General features: G+C 43.9%; 1 long non-coding RNA gene and 1 pseudogene across 1 annotated transcript in view; one reads left to right on the forward strand and one right to left on the reverse strand.

Moving 5' to 3' along the window:
• Positions 1-21,066, reverse strand: part of LOC118529977 (uncharacterized) — a 61,098-nt gene that overhangs the window by 34,862 nt on the left and 5,170 nt on the right. The window lies entirely within an intron of this gene.
• LOC118529905 (S-phase kinase-associated protein 1 pseudogene) lies at positions 19,695-20,635 on the forward strand (annotated as a pseudogene).

Genomic DNA, 21,066 nt, shown 5'->3' on the forward strand with positions numbered 1-21,066 from the left:
GCTCTACCGCAGAGCTTCTTCACCTACCATGAGCAGTTGAGAGCTCAGACTCTGAAAGCACTTAGTCCTTGATTTAATCTCCAGTTTTGCCACTTATCTGCTGCTGTGTTACCTTGAGCAAGGTACTTAATCTCCTTGGCTCTTATTTCCCTTATCTGTAAAATGGGAATAATAGTAATTCCTACCATAAAGTCTCGGTGAGCATTAAATGAAATCATGAATGTAAGAAGTGTCTTTCATAGTGCCTGACACAGATTAGGTTTTCAATTAGCAGACACATCTGTTAGTGACAGGCTAAGCTGACATGTCAGACAGCTGCATGCAAGCTTCTCATGACCTCGAGAAGTTAACCTCTGAGCCTCATGGCTCAGAAAAAGAGTCTTCTGTGTGAAGGAATGATTCCAACCATTCTTGTTCTAGGCTTAGTGCCTGGAAGAAAAGTATTTCCCTCACCCAGGGGTATTTGCCCTTTTTCCAGAGGGCCTGCCTACCCCAAATAATGAACTGCTGACAGATAAGAAAAGAAAGTATTAGAAGGGGAGGAGGAAGAAAGGAGGAAGGAGGGGAGAGCAGGAGAAAGAAGGGAGGCCTTTCTGGAACCACTCATGTTAGACCTGGTCAGCAGCTTCCTGGAAAGCACAAAGAAGTGGCTTTCTATGATGTATCTAATCACTAATGATCGTGATCTGAGCAAAGATGAAAAATTTTCTATCAAGTCATAGAACTCTACATCTGCACAAATATGGATGCATTTGTACATCTCAGTAGACTCTTAGATTTAGATCACCTCCTGGAACTGGAAGGGAGCTTAACTAATCAGATCTCATTTCAATAAAGAGGAAACTGAGTTTCAGAAAGTTTTAGTGAATGTTCAAAGTCACACAGCTGCTAAGTCTTTCTTTTCTTTTCTTTCTCTTTTATTTAATTAGAAGTACTTCCCCCAAATCTTCAGATTGAGCTTGTGGTACATTAGGACCCCCAGATAGACCTCTTTGTTCTGATCACCATGACACTATAGGAAATTTCATGAACTCTTCACACATTCTCCATTCACAAGTTTCCTTTATCCCCTCAGTTTCATTTCCACAGGATATGCCCTCATCTTAAGGATTGAACACAAAGTTGGGCACATAGTAGACATTTGATACATAATCAGTTAACTGGTTATTTGATTCTTACTCATTCATGTATGTTTTCTAAAACACGTTGGTCAATGTACACAGGGAATGGTGCGTGCTAAGTATCATCAGGATCCCAGCCAAGAGGGGTGCACAGAACACTGGCAAACTGGGGAGCCCTGCACTGCATGCTTAGTCTCCCTCCACCCTCCACCCTTTCAAAGCTGGAGCAAAGCCAGCTCTTTCAGGAAGACAGCCTTGTTTACAACATGGGAACCAACAGAGGTACGGATGTGGCCTCATATTTCTGTTGGGCAATACAACTTCTTCCCATGTCGGAAGTGACTGGATTTCTTCAGAAGCACCTTCCTACTTACCTTCTCTATCTTACTTCTCCCACCCTCCCACCCCCCCCAATCTGAACCTGGCTAAAAGAAGGGGGTGATAATTCTGGGATAATGCAATATCACTCACCTCCAACACACACATACGCATCCACACTGTGAGTTAACTAGAAATCTGATCAATGCCTTTTCCAGGTTGACATTTAAGATGTATTGGGAGAAAGTTTTAACAGTGCTTATCTTTATGGAAAGGAAGTAAAGAATAGGAAGGGAAACTTTGTTTTTATTTTGTGTGCTATTTGAATTTTTACTGATACCCTGTCATCATGATGGTGGACTGAGGAGGCATGAGAAACAACACACACACACACACACACACACACACACACACAATCTGTGTAGAAATATGTTAGATTACACGTATTTTTAAGTTTTTAAATAAATGCCAGAGATCAAAAGCAAAAGGAGAGAGAGAGATCTAAGGGCCAGATGGAAAGGAACTTAGAAATGTATGGACTTATCAGGAAGGAATTAAAGCCAGAGGAACCCAGAAGGATGCTAGAACTGGTCATGCACCTCAAGGATGGGAATGGTAACAGCAGCAGGTCTACAGACCCCACACACCAGCAAAAAGCTAAGAACCAGGAAAGAGTTGGCCCACCCTTGTCTGGAGATAGAAAAACACCAGGTAGCTCTGAGACATGACCGGAAAGTGAGCTGCTTGCCCTAGGCCATAGGGAAAAGGGAGCCACCTGGGGTACAGTCCCGAGTCCCAAGCTTGAGTAGCAAATGGGGAGGACACAAATCTGCCCTTTGAAATGGTATGGAAACCCAAGACCAAGAAATAACAACAATAACAAAAAATGCTCTGAACCATGTAACCCAGTAGAGTTCCAGCAAGGACGGCCATGACACTGTCCCTGTGTAGACTTCTTCATAATCTAAAACACATGCAAGACTCCCATGGAGATAAAAAAAAAAAATGTTCTTCAACAGATGAGCTCACAATCAAATATTACAAAGACCTAATACCACTACAATCAACAGTCAGCCAACATAACAAATAGGAGAATTTAGACCTGAGGAACTGAATATAACAGAGCAATCTGATTGTGCCCTTAAAATAAGTATATTTTTTAAATCCAGGGGAATTTTATCAAAAATGGAAGATTGAAGGAAAGTTTTTATCTCTGCTTCCCCTCAAAAATCCACTAAAAATGACACTAAAGGGATTTTTTTTTAATTTTATTTATTTATTTATTTATTTATTTATTTGGGATAGAGAGAGTGAGCACGAGCTGGTGGGGAGGACAGAGGGAGAGCGGGGCTGCGGGGCTTGATCCTAGGACCCTGGGATCATGACCTGAGCCTTAACCGACTGAGCCACCCAGGCACCCCAACACTAAAGGGATTTTTAAGGCATAACCCCACAATATACAAGAACAACGAAAATGTGAGAGAAAATATGAGTTTTTTTTAACAGGAATCAGAAAGTAAATGTTATTGGACCAGGAGAAAATGAAGGGAGCTAAAGAACGTCGCAAAAACCGTAATATCTTCAGAAAGGTAAGAGGAAATATTGCAACCATGAGGCAAGAAAGAGATGTTATAAAAGAGAACCTTGGGGAACAGAAAAAAAGCCTACTGGAAATTTAAAATATGATATCAGAAATGTTAAACTCCAATTAACAGGTTGGACAATAAAGTTAAGGGTAACTTCATGAGAAGTGGAAAGATGAAGATATTGAAAAACAGCAAAAAGTGATAACAAAAAATGTATTAGTGAATCAACCTTGGGGAGTTCAACACCCAAGTAAAAGGAATCCTAGAAAGAAGGGAATAGAGAAAATGAAGGGTAGAAAATTATCAAATAAATAATACCAGAAAATTTCACAGAACCTGAGTTTCCAGATTAAAAGGATTCACCAGCAAAATGAATGAGAAAAGAACCCCCACCAAGGCACATCATCGTGCATTCTAAAATTAAGAAGATAAAGAAAATATCCTAAAAGTTTCTTTTTTTAAGTAATCTTCACACCCAATGTGGGGTTCGAACTCACAACCCTGAGATCAAGAGTCACACACTCTACCAACTGAGCCAGCCAGGAGCCCCCTAAAAGTTTCTAGGAGAAAAGTCAGTCTCTTACAACAGATCAAGAATTAGAAGAGCATCAGCAGTCTCAACAGCACCCTAGAAGCTAGATGAAATCAAGAGACAGAAAAATTCTGAAAGAAAATTAATTCCAACCTAGAATTCAATACTCAGCCAAAATACCAATCAAGTGTAAGAGTAGAATAAAAGCTTTTTTGGGGGGTGCCTGGGTGGCTCAGTCGGTTAACCGTATGCCTTCAGCTCAGGTCATGATCTCAGGGTCCTGGGGTCAAGCCCCATGTCCAGCTCCCTGCTCAGCGGGGAGTCTGCCTCTCTGTCTCACTCTACCCTCCCCTCCAACTCATGCTCCCTCTCTCTTGCTCTCTCTCTCTATCCCAAATAAATAAATAAAATCTTTTTTTAAAAAAAAAAAAAGCATTTTTTGGAAATTCAAGGTCTCCAAAAAGTTATTTCCCATATATCCTTCCTTAGCAAAATCTAGTAATCCAGCAAAATAAGGGATAAACCAAAATAATGCTTATTATTGATGACATTTATATAGTACCTATTGTATGCTAGGCATTCCTCTAAATATCATAGGTGTGTATGTGTGCTCATTTAATTTAATCTCCATAGGAAATAGCTGAACATTGTTATTATCCACATTTTATAAGGTAGTAGAGGGAAGCTAAGTAATCTGCCCTTGGTCACAAAGCCTGTAAGCACTTAAAGAAAGAGGAAGATTTAACACCCATTCATGAAAGGAACTTCCTCAACCTGGTAAAGATCCTCTATGAAAAATCTTCAGCTAACATCATATTTAATAGAGAAAGACTGAATGCTTAACTCCTAAGACTGGGAACAGGGCAAGGATGTTCACTTTCACAACTTCTATTCAGCATTGTACTGGAGGTCCTAGCTAATGAATTAAGGCAAGAAAAATAAATAAAAGACATTTTAAAAAGGAAGAAATAAAACTGTGTTTATTCTCAGATGACATGATTATGTACATATAAAACCCAAAAAGATCTTTAAAAATAAAACCACTAGGGGTGCCTGGGTGGCTCAGTCGTTAAGCGTCTGCTTTCGGCTCAGGTCATGATCCCAGGGTCCTGGGATCGAGTCCCACATCGGGCTCCCTGCACAGCAGGAAGCCTGCTTCTCCCTCGCCCACTCCCCCTGCTTGTGTTCCCTCTCTCGCTCTCTCTCTCTCTCTCTCTGTCAAATAAATAAATATTTTTTAAAAATAAATAAAACCACTAGATCTAATAAGAGAATTTCTTGAGCTCCCAGAATACAAGGTTAATATATAGAACTCAATTATATTTATATGTACTGGTAAGAAAAAAACCTGGAAAAAAATTAAATATCATTTATAATAGTATCCAAATAACCACAAAATACTTAGGGATAAATTTAACAAAACATGTACAAGATCTATGTACTGAAAACTACAAAACATTACCTAGATAAATTAGACAAGATGTGAAAAATTGTTGGAGAAAGATACCATGTTATGGATTAGAAAACTCAATATTTTTCAGATGTCAACTTTCTCCAAACTGATCTGCAGATTCAACATAATCCAAATTAAAATCCCAGTAGGATAATCTTATAGAAATTGGCTATCAGATTCTAAAATTAATCTGGTAAGGTAGTTAAAGCAATTTAGGAAAAAAATTTAAAAAGCACAGGCCTGAAAAGTAACCTGTCCAGATTGAAAACAGGACTAGGAAGGGCTGCAGGAGAGAGGTCTCCAAGAAAGAAAAATATATATATAGGTTATCTGATGAATGTGAATGTATTGAGGGAGACATTTGAGAATGATGTAATAAAAAGTAACGATGAAAATCCTATTATTAATTCCAGGGAAGACAGAACTTGTACAAAGAAAGGAAATGTAAACATTGTGTCCAACTATGAATAATTTCTTATATAGTCATTATAACAAAAACATTGAATGTTGATTTAACCAAAAAGTGTGATTATCTGTCCTGGGAGAAAGGGAGGGGTGGTATTTGTGTTTGCTTGGACAGGGTAAATGCTTGAGAGAGTTTGAAAAAATGTTAAAGCCTCAGAAGCCAAAGGAGAAAGTCAATAAATGATATCTAAATCTGGGGGAAAAAAATCAAGAGCCAGCTGAATAAGCATGATATTTAGAAATGTGTACACCACTATTAAATGAAACAGCTATGAGAGTTGAAAGTTGTTTCCTTCTCCCGCAGGGAGTATGGCAGGAGGACTGCTGCTGATGTTCATTATAAGCTTTATAAAGCTATTTCACTTTTTTAAACAATGTACATGAAATATTTTGATTAAAAAAACTAATTTTAGAAAGTCTAAAACATATTCTGTTTATTTTATATATTTTTAATTCTTAAATTCATGTTTACCCTCAAGGTTGGAAAAAGAATCTTGAGTTTAAAAGCAGAGTCCCAGGTTACATAAAAGCAACTGTGGTGAGAACATAGCTGTTAGCCATTTGTGGCTTTCTAGAAGGGCCAAACCCAGAGATCTTTGGCCGCCCCAACCTCTGCGTGGAAACAGCAAAAGGCTGTAGTCCATCATGATTTCTCAGTTAGTGGTCATCTCAGAGAAGACACATCTCGGGAAAGACCCTTGGACCAAAGAGGAGGTGGTCATTTTATTTCGTCTGCATCATTTTATTTCCTCTGAAAGTCCCTAGTTCAAATGCAGGTTGCAGGGAAAGGGACCATCTTAAACCCCTATAGATAAAACCTGGACTCTCAATTAATGTTTTTGCTGAAACTAGTAAGAACAGGCCACTGGACTGGGGGCAAGGGATGGTGAGGAGGCCACGGTTGGTCAGATGGATAACTAGTGTAGGGGAAAGTAGTATATTTCAACATAATTACATGGAGACTGGAAAATGTTAACCTAGCCCACAAAACAAACTTTCTTTTTTTTAAAACATTATATACTTTATTTTTTTTAAGTTCGTTCACTCATCATTCATTCATTTATTTTTAGTAATCTCTACACCCAAGGTGGGGCTCAAACTCACCACCCTGAGATCAAGAGTCGCATGCTCTTTCCAGTAAGCCAGCCAGGTGCCCCCAAATCAAATTTTCAAAACTTACAAGCAGCAAGCATTGAACAGAACATACATTCACATCCCAACCCTTATCCCCCACTCTATCCTTGATGTTCCCCACATCCCTAACCTAGTCCCATCCCTGGCTTACTACCGTCTCTGACACCCCAGTCCCCTCCCAAGATGCACTCCATCCCTGATCCCAGCCTCACCCTGGACACTGATCCCCTCCCTGAGGTGAAACATCTCCTTGACCTTGCCCTATCTAGTGGTTGAAACACTTGTTTTTGATATTTCAGGATGCCCTGTTATTTCAGTACCCACATCCTGACATTGTTACAGATCTGAAACCCAAATCATTTCTGTGTTGAGCTCTACCCAGAGAATCACACATTGCATTGAAAATCTAAGGGAACAATGTTGCCCTTGTTCAAAGGGAGTTCTGACTACAGTTGGCCCTTAAACAACAGAGGGGTGCGGGACATGGACCCCACCATGCCATGGCAAATCTGTATGTAAACTCTTGACTCCCCAAAAACTTAACTGCTAACAGCTTCCTGTTGACCAGAATCCTTGCCAATAACATGCATAGTAGATGAACACATATTTTGTATGTTCTATATACTATATTCTTACAATAGAGTAAGCTGGAGAAAATTTTATTGAGAAAATCATGAGAGGGCACTTGGCTCACTCAGTCAGTGGGGCATGGGACTCTTGGTCTTGGGGTCATGAGTGCAAGCCCCATGTTGGGGGAGTAGATTGTATTTAAAATTTTTTAAAATCATGATGAAAAGAGGTTTACAGTACTGTATTTATTTTTGAAATCCACATTATCAGTGGACCCACACAATTCAAACCCATGTTGTTTGAGAGTCAACTATATAACCCTCCCTATTTAAAATACTTCCAAGTTATTTTATTGCTGTTTGATTCCCACTTCCCAGGTTACTAGCAAGGCCAAGCATCTTTTCAGATACATATTCGTCATTTGTGTTTCCCCAGACCCAATATGGATCCATATTTACTTACTGAAGCCCCTGACAGAGTTGTCTTTGGGACATCAGAGGATGGAGGAAATGGACATTTAAGCTTGCAGTTGAGAGGTGGAAGGGCATTAGGAGAAGAAGGGAGGGAGAGGAAGGGGAGATTCCCAGACCCTGTTGCCAGTCTTCCTCCCTGGATTTCTTCAGCATTCTTCCGGCTTCTCTCCTGAATCAGATCTATCTCTTAGGGCTTGAGCCCTAACTCCTTTCTCATCAACCCACTTGGAGACCCTCAGCTGGACAGCCAAGGTACCTCCATCCTGGCCCCCAGAAAAGCATTTTAGACAATGCTCCCCAGAAAATGGTGAATCTACCAGTGATGTCTTTTTGCTCCAGCCACTAACTGGACTACAATAGTAGCCCCTGACATTCACTCCAGTTCTGACATCTCTCCCTGAGACTCACCACACTCACACACTCATCCCATTCCTACACTTCACCCCAAAGCTGGTCACAACCCCACTGAACCTCCCTGAATCTCAATAACCCCAGCCCCAGCTTCTCCCTATTCTGGATCTCTCCCTGTTCCTGATATTCATCCTTTCTGACCTTCCACCTTGTCCCAACCTGCCACCCCATCTCTGGCTCCCCGCCACATCACCTCTAACTCCAACCTCATCCCTGGTTCCACTCTTAACCTTGATCTAAACCTCATCTCTGAACTTCTCTCCATCCCTAACCTCAAACCAAATGAAACTTTTCCTTATAGTTTCAGCTTTTATCATTAGGTCTTTGACCCATTTTGAGTCAACTTTTGTATATAGTGTAAGGAAAGGGACCAAGTTCATTCCTGTGCGTGTGGATATCTGGTTTGTCCGCACCATTTGTTGAACGACTATCCTTTCCCCATTGAATAGTCTTGGTGCCCCTTGTTGAAAATCATTGACCATTTACTCTTAGGCTTCTTTCTGGGCTCTTTATTCTCATCTGCTCCATCTGCCTAAGTGTGTTGAGCACACTTTTTGCCTCTTTGTCACATCATATCCTACAACCATATTCAAAGGTGAGAACCAAGGGTGTGTGTGTGTCTTTCTCTCTTTTTTCAATCAGGACTACTTCCCAGGAGTCCCTGGACCCAGCAGACTTCCTCTTAAGCAATGGTGCACTAGGGCCAGTTTGTACCTGCTTGTGAAAGCAGCTCATTACATTACTTGAAAACCCTTGAAATCGCCATGGCAGGAGCATTTACACCAGGCAACTCGGTAAATGCTACAAATCAGGACTTCTTTCCCCCAGGAGAGTGGTTTACCAGCACACCATTGCCCTGAAATCTAATTAGTCCGAAGTGAATGGCAGGGCCACTCCTAGCCAAGGGAGTCTTCGAAAGTGAGTATCTGTCCTTCTCAGCCTCTCTCAAGGGAGGTGGGCTTTGCTGGCAAGCAAGAAAGGGACAGTCGGGGCAGCAGCTAATGCCGTTCACCACTGATGCCTCCCCATGGTAGGAACTTTCTGTAGTCACTTTCTGTAGTCACTTGAAGGAATGCCTTTTAAATGTCTTTAACTGCCTCAGAGAACAGAGTGCTGTGGGCTCAGTGGTAGGATGGACTGAGCTCTAGCAGCTGACAGAGTAAGTATAGTCAGGGCTGGGGAACCAGGGCAGGCTTTCTAAACTGTACAAAGGGCCTGAAAAGGACGTGGGTGGTGGAAGATCAGAGGGAGAACCACCCCCCTCACCCCGACACACCACACAACCATTCTCAACAGTTGGTTGATTAGAATGGCCCGAGGCTGGGGGCTGGGACCACTCCCGCAATCTGGCTGGACAACAGGGAGACCACTGGAGCTGGGGCAATCTGTGAACGAGGAGCTGGGGTTAAGGTCATCTTGCTCCTCTCCCAGAATGAAGGATGGCTTCTCAGAACCTGCCTCAGCTGTTCCCAGCAGCTAATGTGTGTCCCCTGGCTTTACTCCTCTGGTACAGTAACCACATCTCTGTTACAACATGAACCCTACTGCATTGTAACGACGTGCTTACAAGTCAGCCTTCCCCACCAGACTGTGAGCTTCTAGAGAATAGAGACCCTCTCTGATCCATCTTCTGATCCTCTGTCAGGGAACAAAGTAGGTGCTCAATCCATGGTTGTAGAAGAAATGACATTAGATACACCTGCTGTGAGTCACAGATCAGGTCACCACCGTGAGTCAGAGCGTCTATTGCTTTCGGCTGCACGGTCATAGATGAGGTAGGCCTGAAAGCTTCACTTCCACACAGCCGGGCCGGTCTGTCTGGCATCGTTCTTCTCCAACCATCCTCTTGAGTTTAAAGTTAGCATCGATCTGTTCAAGTATAAAGTCTGCCCCTACCATAAATGCCAATTAATCATGCCCCCGGTGCCTAAGTTCTGTCACCGGCAAGCGTACTTTCTAAGCTAAGTCATCTTCTCCTCCTGGGTTCTCTTCTCATTCATAAAAAGTAGCAGGAAGTATAAGGAGACAATTGCCCTGGGGCCACCCATGCTTTGCTTTTACTGGTGTTGGACTGTTGTGTTCTGATGCCTAGACCAGAAAGGACTTGAAGGTGGGGAGTCCCTGAAGGGAACAGACATTCCCTTATTAATCATCTAGGGGAAAAGTAATTCTGGGGCAGCAAACAGTGACTAGTAACACAGGAAAAAACAGACTGTCTGGGGCCTGTCTGCGAAACGCCTACGAATACTCAAGTGCAAGCAGAGGCCATGGGCAAAGAGAGTGTCTGCCACAAGGGGGCGGCAGTCGCAGGACCGGGCCGTCCTTGCAAGGGACCCAATGAGAAAGACCAGGGCAGGAGCCGCCCTAGCTAATACTTTAAATCCTTCTTTGTATATAACTCCCTTCTGCTTTTCTTAAGCCCTGACTCTAGTCAGTCCAACATTCCAGTCTAATCCAATGAATGACTGAGGTATGAGGAAAGGGTCTGGTCCTCCCTCAGGCCCAAGGAGTAAAGGAGAAGCAGTCCCTCTGGGTGGTTGTGGGGGCAACAGTGGTGGTAGCTTAGGTCTCCAGTGGGAAGGCGATCTGGAGGACAAGAGTTAAAGACTCTCCCCTTCATGGAAGGAGAGAAAGGAAAGAGCATTTCACTGAAGGAGGGGAAAGGCACATATAGATGAGCTTGGAATAAAATGTTACCCACTTGAAAATGTTCCAGCAAGTCCGCCCACCCAACATATCTTCCGTACGGCACCTTCCCACTTAGAACTGCTCCCTCTTCAACGGATCTATAAGGTTCCTAATGGGAAAGCATTTTTCTATTCTGTGCAGAACATCCAATGCCACCAAGATTGTTGTGACATGTGTCACCTGGATGCCAGTCCCCTGGCAAAATGCAGAGGCCTCTTCTTGCTACTCTGTTTTGAAAATGGAAGCTTCTGTGCAAGAGCATGTGAGCAGCACAACCCGGCACAAGTATATCTATTCCGTCCAGTGTCAGGTTTCATGCCAACGGCAGCATCTCTTCACATTCCTGCAGAAGGGTCCACTTGGACCTGGGGACCGAAAGAGAGGTAGGGGAGGTGGAGGAGGGGATTCGCCCCTCTCCCCAGTGATCACCCCCATTGCCATAATGACAGGTGCGCGGTAAGCATGTGACCTAAGATGACCCACGCAGAGCCAAGTTTGGGACGACTATTTGGTGACAGCGGAAAAGCAAGGATGTCGTCTTAGTTACAGCTGGAAGCCATTTGGTATATAAATGGCAAACCAGTCCAAGGACCAAAACTAACACACAGAGGAAGGCAGAACTGAGAGAATCACAGAGAAACCGAGCCAGAGTCCTGAACAAACCAGAGGCAATCTTCCCTGGGTACTTTTCAGTTCTCTATTGTTAAGACCAGTTCAGGCTGAGTGTCCTGTGACTGGCAACCAAAACTGTGACCAACTGAAAGAGTTCTAGAAAACAAGGTGATCTAGGACGAGAGGAGAGGGGAGGAAAGTCAGTGCATCACAGGGTCCAGGCTGTGAGAGTCAGGGTAAGTGAGGACCTGACAGAGATATGACCTGGGCAGGTGCAGACCTCCGAGCCCTGATTGCCGAGCTCTGGCAGAAGCCAAAGAGGAACCTTGAAAAGTAAGCACATAAAAACCCAGCTGAGAACACACTCCTGAATGAATTCAGACATCTTCATGAAGGACCCAGAAATCTCTGCTTTGGAGTCAGACAGATGATGCTTCGAATATGGCCCTTCCTTTATTGGCTGATGATCTTGGATAAGTTTCTTAATGTGTATCAAAATATCTTTATCTTTGGAATTAAAATTAAAACTTAAAAAAAAGGCTAAAAAAAAATCCTTACCCATAAAAATGGGGATAATGATACTCGCCTCATGGTGCTACGTGATGAGGAACTGGGATAGAGTGCAGGCTCTGGCCGAACCACCGTGGTGCAAATCTCAGCCCTGCCCCTGGCCAGTTGTTGCCCTTCGGAGCCTTGGATACTGGCTCAATTGCCCCTAATTTTCTCGTCTGTAAAATGGGAAGAAAAGTAGCACCTAGCTCATAGAACTGATATGAGGATCGATGAGTTAATACGTGTAAAGTGCTTAGCATAGTATCCGGCAGATAATAATTGTTCAATCACATTTTGCTGTCTTTGCACCCGCCCCCTCCACACACAGTCCTGTTGGGAGAATATGCATCAAACACACTAAACAATGCAGACCCTCTGACCCTGAAATCCCACTTAATGTGAGGAATGGAAGGCAGGGGGAGGGCGGGAGGGAAGACAAAGCTTATCACGGGGTTGTTTATATAATACAGGTTGATAAACTTCAGTGCCCTTCCAAAACTTTTATACAAGTTAAAGTAGATCTATAAAATGGAACACTGTGTGTCCATTAAACACAACACTGATAGCTACAATTAATGTCAGGGAAAGGTAGCTATAATAGGATGCCAAGGGCAAATACGGGTTAACAAGTACAATGTACAGTAGGATAACACTTTGTAATAAATGCATGTGTGCGCCCAGGGGAAAAAATAGGAAAGAGAGTCAAAATGTTAAGAGTGGTTATCTTTGGGTGGTGGGATTACAGATCGTTGCTTTCTTGTTTATATCTTTTGATGTTGCCCAATTTCTCAAATGAGCATGACTTTTGCAATTAAAAAAATATGTATTTAGCCATTTTCACACACACACACACACACAAAAAAAAACAGTAAATAACCTTCTGATGGTCATTTCCCCTTCTCCTCACTCCAATTTGCCGGTCCAGCTAGGTTCGTGAGCAGACGCCCAGGACATTGAGTCTCCTGTCCACTGAACTCCCAACTCCTCAAGCCCTGAATGCCCTGCATCCTCCCTCCCCTCCCTTCCTGTGTCACCCGCCCGGGTTCTCCACTGTTGTGGTTTCCAGACTGTGTTATTGAATCATTTTTAGAAGTCTTTCCCTCCCACTGGGCTGTGAATAGGCAAGACTCTGGCACAGAGTAGTGATTCATAAACCATCCCTTCGTTCCTCACCCCTCCTTAAAGGCAGGAACTATAAAAGATTCTTTTTTGCATTCTTGGTGCCCGGCAAAGTGTGTGACACATACAAGTAGGTGCCAAACAGGAAGTGGGTGGGTGACCAGCACAGCCACATGGAGTCCTGTGCTCAGAAGAGCCCTGAGCTTGGGGCAGAATGCTCTGCAGTCTGCCTTGAACTTCTTAATACTTCATCTCGGAGCTGGTGTCTTCTGAGTGAAGTCTGGTGGGACAGTGGAGCGCACTCAGGGGCTTGGAGTTCAGCTCACATGCAGTCCCACCCTTATTGCCTCCTTGGGCTCAGCCTCCCACTCCCCCACCCCACAGGGCCCTATGCCTCGGGGAGCACAGCATTAAAGAGCAAATAAAAAACACAGAGTCCATTAGAGACTATCTTTAGGGGCACCTGAGTGGCTCAGACGCTTAAGAAAGCCCAGGTTTTGACCTCAGGGTTGTGAGTTTGAGCCTCACATTGGGCTCCCCGTGTGGAGCCTACTTAAAACTAAACAAAACAAAAAAACACAGAGTCCAGTTAAGAGAACGATCGTAGAAGAAAGAAACAAGCTTTTCTCCTGCTTTTGGAACGAAGGACCCCAAGCTTTCATTTTGCACCGGGTCCTGCAACTTGCTCTGGCACCCAGCAAACATTGGTTAAGTGGGTGAAGTAGTGGAGAGGAGTGAAGAGGCAGATCAGAATCTTCATCTTAGCTCAGTCCGTGGCCACTCCGTCCTTCCAGTAGCTCAGGCCACTTTGTAGACTCTTCTTGGACACCTATCTCTCACACCCGACATTCAATCTGCCAGAAAGTTCTGCCAGTTCTACCAAAATAGACTCCAACTCCTATTTTCTCATTACCCCAACAGCTGATGCCCTGGCCCCTGCCACCTTCCCTTTCTCACCTAGGTTACTGAAGTGACCTCCCAGTCCTCCTGCTCTTCTAATCTCTTCTCCTCATGCCCGCCGGAGTGAGGCTTTGACATTCTAAGTCAGATCACACCATGCCTTCTCACTGCCCTCCCATGGCTCCAAAGAATGAATTTCACTGCTTTAATATTTTTGAGTGCATTTTAAGCAGCTTCACGGTGGAGAAACCTGGTGAACACTACCTTAACCAATTAAGGAAGGTTGACATCACCAGGGATGCTGTGTGCTCCTACCCTCCCAACAGAATATGATGAGAAGTCACCCACCTGTGGTGTCCTCTCCAAAAACCCATTACCCCCATCTAGTCGGGAGAAAAACATCAGACAAACCCAGATTGGGGCGGGGGAGCGTTCTATAGGATACCTGAACAGCACTCCTCAAGACTATCAAGGTCATGGGAAACAAGGAAGGACTGAGCAAAACTACCCTAGGTCACAGGAGATTGGGGTGACATGCCAGCTAGAGGCAATGTGGTCCCCTGGCCTGGATCCTGGTACGGAAAGAGGTAATAATGGAAAAGCTGGCAAAATCCAGATAAAAGCTGGAGTTCCATTAACACTTGTTTTTAAAGTTGTCACCTATCTGATTTTGTGGAGTTCCATTTTTCTGTCTTAAAACTGATTTTTGTAATTGAGAGATTCATTTCTACCTTATTTATGAATACAATTCCATTCTCCTATTTTTGAGAATGCTTTCTGCCTGCAGGTCTAGGTGGATTTTAATTGTTTTTTTATTTTCATTCCAGTGTAGTTAACATACAGTGTTATATTGAGTTTTATTTTTTAAATCGGGAGTAGTGGGTATTGAAATTTGTCAAAGGCCTATGTAGACGGTCATACGATTTTTTTTTCTTCTTAGATATATTAGCATGTGAATTATATTAATGGTCTTCTGATGTTGAACAATGCTTGCATTTGGGGGGATATATCCCATTTAATCATGAAAAAACGAATTTGAAAAAAGCCAAAATCCTTTACGGCCTTCCCCATCATTCCCCACCCCCACTGCCATCCCGCCTCATCATCCCTGTGTGTTAGTGTGCTGGGGTGGCTCACACAGCAGAGAGTTACTGTCTTACAGTCCTGGAGGCTGGATGTCCAGGATAAGGGTGTCAGCAGGGCTGGTTCCTCTGAGGGCTGCCAGGGAAAATCCGTCCCAGGCTTCTCTCCTAGCGCCTGCTGGCTTGCTGGGCATCTTTGGCATGCCTTGGCTTATAGATGCATCAGCCTGATCTCTGCCTCATCGTCACATGATGCTCTCCTCAGATGCCTGTGTCTGTGTCCAAATTTCCCCTTTTTCTAAGGACCCTAGTCATGTTGGATTCGGGCACCCTCTGACGGCCTCATCCTAGCTACTGACATCTGCGACAGCCCTATTTCTAAATAAGGTCCCATTCTGACTTACTTAGCGGGACTCTAACATATGAAGGGGCGGGGAAGGGAGGGGACACAATCCAGCCCACAGCATCCTCTAACTGTATCCTCCTCCTTCCCCCTCCTTAGAGCTCTGCTCCAGCCATATTAGCCTGGCTCCTGCCTCAAGAGCATTGCTTCCAATGCCCACTCTTCTCTGAATGCTCTCCTATAGATCTCCCACACGTAACTCCTCCACCTCCTCTGAGAATTTGCTCAAATGCTACCTTCTCACTGAGGCCCATTCTGTGCACCTATTCCCAACTGCACCTCCCCTAGCACTCCTGATGTCCCTGGCTGTGCTATATTCCAAACATGTTTCCCCTCTCACAGCACTTACCACTTTGAACATACTCCATAATCTGCGTGTGTATTACATACATTACTGTTTATCGGCTCTCTCTTCTCTATACTATAAGCTTCGGGAAGGTAGAAATCCTTACCTATCTAGATTACCTATCTAGATCAAGTGCCTAGGAGACAGCTTGATGATTAGGATAGGATAAAAAGTGGTTGAGGAAAGAAAATCAAAAGAAAAGAAAGAAAGAAAGAAAGAAAGAAAGAAAGAAAGAAAGAAAGAAAGAAAGAAAGAAAGAAAGAAAGAAAGAAAGAAAAAAGAAAGAAAGGAAGAAAGAGAAAGAAAAAGAAAGAAAGAAAAAGAAAGAAAGAAAGAGAAAGAAAGAAAGAAAGAAAGAAAGAAAGAAAAAGAAAGAAAGAAAGAAAGAAAGAAAGAAAGAAAGAAAGAAAGAAAGAAAGAAAGAAAGAAAGAAAGAAAAAGAAAAAGAAAAAGGATGGGCTCTATTTGGAGACCCTAAAGTCACTTGCCTTCTGTTTATCTCACCTCCAGCCTCTGGGATATAGCACTGAAGGGCAAGCTGACTCCACCATGGTGACTTAGCAAAGCCTGAGACCCCCAGCGATACTGACACCACTTGAGGTCGAGCTAGGGCTCCGTTGCCGGGGGCGTGGGGGGGGGGGGGAGGGGCGTGTTGACTCTGGGTGGCCAGGGGCTGCAGTTGCAAGATCAGCCCAGGAGAGGGCAGCATTACCTTCAAATCAAAATAAATGGCAGGGGGGACAAGAAATTGAAATCATCTCCGTGAAAATACCCTCTACCCCATAGAAGTTGAGTCAGGCAGCCAACATCCAGAACCCAACATCACCCTTGAAGGTTTGCAAATCCTCTCATATGCATTCATTCTTCCCTCTACATTCCTCCCAGAGGAGAGTTTAGCGGTTGGCAAGAGTGTGAGCCCAGCCGGAGACGCGCAGTTGAAGTTAATCACCCTTGTGCTCATAGGCCACCCAACTTCTCGCGGGCTTCTAGCACTTCAGGGTCCTGTCCCTGTGGTCGTCCCCTTCCCCCACAGAGCCTTCCTCCAGACCAGTGGTTCTCAGTCTCTCTGTGTGAGCCTGCACTTTCAAGTACAGCACATTGGGATGCTCTGGGCAAAACCATTCAAAGGTGTATTTCAAAGAATTGAAAATCTTTCCACGGTTTTCTCGGAGCTCATTTTTTGGTTGGTGCCAGAGCCCCCGTCTTAGGCAGCTCAGGCTGCTGTCACAAAGCAGCGTGGACTCGGTGGCAGGTGGACGTCCGGGCGCCAACATGGTGGGGCTCTTAGTGAGAGCTCGCTTCCGGGCCTGCAGACAGCTGCCTTCCCATGGCGTCCGTGCAGAGTGCTGACAGAAACAGGGCTCTGGTCTCTCCCTCTCCTCCTGAGGACACGAAGCCCATCACGGAGGCCCCATAACTTCAGCTAAACCTAATTGCGTCCCAAAGGCCCCACCTCCAAATACCATGACACTGGGGGTTAAGGCTTCAACATAGGAATTTTGAGGAGACACAATGTAGTCCATAGCAAGCCCCATGTCACACTTCAGTAGGATGATTTCCTGTCCAGATCGCGCTCTCTTACATATTCATGAGGCAAGGTTCTAGCAAGTTCTCACAAAGTTCTATCTGGCTTTAATGCAGGCCTGCTTGTTTTCTCTTACATGCAGCCAACTGCAGTGAGCTCTACCCCATGGGGTCCAACCGGCACACTCAACATTCTGTCAGACAGACATGGCTGCCAAACTAGTGTCCTTGGTTGTGGTAAAAATAAACTGTACAAATGGTAGCTGGGGGTGGAGGGGTTGAAGACGGGAACTGGGCAGATGGGAGACAGGTGGGAAAAAGACTTTTCATTCATCATTTTTAGTATTTTTTTTTTTTTATGTTTGAAACATGTGGGGGCGCCTGGGTGGCTCAGTCAGTTAAGCGTCTTAAGCTTTCAGCTCAGGTCATGATCTTGGGTCCTGGGGTGGAGCCCCGCGTCCGGCTCCCTGTTTTCCCTGTTCGGCGGGGAGTCTGCTTCTCCCTTTCCCGCTCCCCCGGCTCTCACTCTCTCACTCTCTCTGTCTCCCTCTCTCTCAAATAAATAAATTAAATTAAAAAAAAAAAATGTGAAGTGGTTCCTGTTGAACTTTTTAAATGTAAACTGTAATCTTAACATGTTAAAAACTAGGAACTTGAACTTGGGGATGACAAGTAGGCGGTGCTGCTGAGAGCCCTGTGTCAGTCACCACCCAGAGAGCCAAAGAGACCTTCAGCCAATTCCACGAGGCATCTTTCTGGGCCTGGGCCTAGAGAACTGTCCCGTCTTAGTCCCCTCCACTCTAGACCCTTGACTCCAAATCAGCTCACCCAGGCTCTCTTGGTCCTTCTCTCTTTCCTGTCACTGGTCTGTCTAGAGGCCTAAACTCTCAGTCCCCGCACTGTAACCCAGGGCATGCTGGCCTCTCCTCATCTCCCACCTGGCCCTCTCTGCCTTTATTGTTTCTAGACCTAATTCCAAATAGCTCCCCAGATGTACTCCCCCAGTCTCCTGGGCACCAAAGAAACCTCAGGCCTGGGTTTTAAACTCACCCTGGCAGCGAATTCTCATTAACAAGCACTGACTATTGAAACCCACCTGCCTGCCCTGGAGACCTTCCCATTTTCTGTCTTAAAATAAGGAGCTTGATTTATACTTGAATATACATATATCCAGCTTCCTGCTGAAATTATCTCCCCTGCTCCCAAGGCCCCAGACCCAATGAGTTTGTTTGGCTGCATGGAGTTGGTCTCTTTGTTTGTTCATTTAAATTTAGAGTTGGTTTTCAACGTTTAAAAATTTAGACTTATTCACATTAGAAACCATCAGAGTTTCTATGCTGTCCTCTAAAATTTGGGAGGTCTGGCAATACTGAGCCCATGGCAAAAATCAGCTGACCCTGGTACAGGAAAGAGATCCTAGAAACAGAACCACACTCATGCCATCATCTGATTTTCAACGGAAGTGCCAAAGCAGTCAGATGGGGAAAGGAAAGTTTTATCAAACGAACCATTGCTAGAATAGTGAGGTAGGGGAAAAATATGAACCTTGACCCTTACATCATACACAAACATTATTTTGAGATGAAGCATCAGCCTAAACGTAAAAGCTAAAACTGTAAAGTTTCTAGAAGAAAACATGAATGAATATCTCCATGACTCAGGGGCAAGCAAAAAGTTTCTTGGACAAATCAAAGAATGCAATAACCATTTAAAAATGTCTTTGCTAGGGGTGCCTGGGTGGCTCAGTCGTTAAGTGTCTGCCTTCGGCTCAGGTCATGAGCCCAGGGTCCTGGGATCGAGCCCCACATTGGGCTCCCTGCTCAGCAGGAAGCCTGCTTCTCCCTCTCCCACTCCCCCTGCTTGTGTTCCCTCTCTCACTGTGTCTCTCTCTGTCAAAGAAATAAACAAAATCTTTAAAAAATAAATAAATAAAAATTAAAATGTCTTTGCTAAACTAGATTTCATCAAAATCAAAATTTTCTGCTCATCCAAAAGACACCATTAAGAAAAGGGCTAGACAAACCACCACCTGGAAGAAAACAATTGTGAAAGATATATCTGACAAAGGGCTGGCATGCAGGGTATATCAAGAACTCCAACAATAATAAAAATAGTAAAAGACAACTCAAAAAAAGAAAAGTGGGCAAAAGATTTGAACAGGCAGGGGGCGCCTGGATGGCTCAGTTGGTTGAGTGTCTGACTCTCAGTTTCAGCTCAGGTCATGATCTCAGGGTCGTGAGATCACGCCCCATGTCAGGTTCCGCGCTCAGCACAGAGTCTGCTTGAAATTCTCCCTCTCCTTCTGCCCCTCCCCCTCTCTCAAATAAACAAATAATAAAATCTCTTAAAAAAAAAAAAAAGATTTGAACAGACACTTCACAAAAGAAGATATACAAATGAACAGTATGTCCATGAAGGATATGAAGGCTGTGGACCAACCAGAAGTCTCATATGTCGTTGGTGGGGACATAAAATGGTAAAACCACTCAGGTAAAAGGTCTGGCAGTTTCTTCTAAAACTAAACATATTCCTACCCTCTAACCCAGCAATTCCACCCCTAGAAATACACCCAGGAGAAATGCAAATATATGCTCACAAAAATATTTATACAAAATATTAATAGCTTTATTCATAAGAGCCAAAAACTAGAAACAGCCCAGCTGTCCACACACGGAGGATGGCTAAACAAACTGGTCTGTTCATACAATGGAATACAGTGGAAGACTTCTCAACAACTAAGAGCAATGAACTACGGATACACTCAACAACACGGATGAATCTTTAAAACTTCAAGCTGAGGGAAAGTACATTCTGTATGAGTCTACTTTTGTGAGGTTCCAGAACAAGCAAAACTAATCTATGGGAGAAGATAATCCGGTAGTGGCCTTGTTCTCCACCCTTTCTCTTCCCGTTGCTGAGGCCACCATGCTCTTGTCAGCCTCTGGCCCACAGTCTCCCTGAGATGGAGCACCGTGCCTTCGATTAAGCGGCAGAGCTCTGATGGAGAGAGATTTGAGGTTGATGTTGAAATTGCCAAGCAATCTGTGACTATCGCAACCATGTTGGGAGATTTGGGAATGGATGAGGCAAGCAAAGTGAACAGATGATGTCCCTATTTGGGACCAAGAATTCCTGAAAGCTGACTGAGGAACATTTTGCGAACTTATTCTGGCTGCAAATTACTTAGAAATCCAAAGTTTGCTTGATGTTACATGTAAAACGGTTGCCAGTACAATCAGGGGGGAAACTCCTGAGGAGATTTGCAAGAACTGCCATATTCAAACTGACTTTTCCTGACGAAAAGGCAGCCCAGGTACTCAAAGAGAAGCAGTGGTGTGAAAAGTGAAATGTTGTGCCTGACCCTGGAACACTCTAGGGATTGTTCCAAAGACTAGTTGTGCTGCTCTGTTTGTAATTGTTAGTATTAGACCAACAGTAGACAAATGAAGCAGCAAATCAGTGGTGTGGGCAGAATATTGTCCTCCTTGCAGTTGTGGGTTGAGTACAGATTCCAAACATAATGCTCAGTTTCTTCCAGGATGATCAAAAGTCTCCTTTTTTTCTTTGCTACAAATAAACCTGAACAGTGGTTCTCTCTAGAAGGTGGTATTTGGGGCTTTCCCTCTCTTTGTACAGCGATTTCTGCCTAGTTTATTGTCTAGTTAACTTTAGTGACCTGATAAAAGTTGGCATTATAAATAAAACAAGGTGCAAAATAGAAAGAAAAGAATCAGAACTGGGGTGCCTGGGTGGCTCAGTCAGTTAAGTGTCTGCCTT

The sequence above is a fragment of the Halichoerus grypus genome, chromosome 4 (assembly GCF_964656455.1).
Source record: "Halichoerus grypus chromosome 4, mHalGry1.hap1.1, whole genome shotgun sequence".
NCBI classification, from domain to species: Eukaryota; Metazoa; Chordata; class Mammalia; order Carnivora; family Phocidae; genus Halichoerus; species Halichoerus grypus.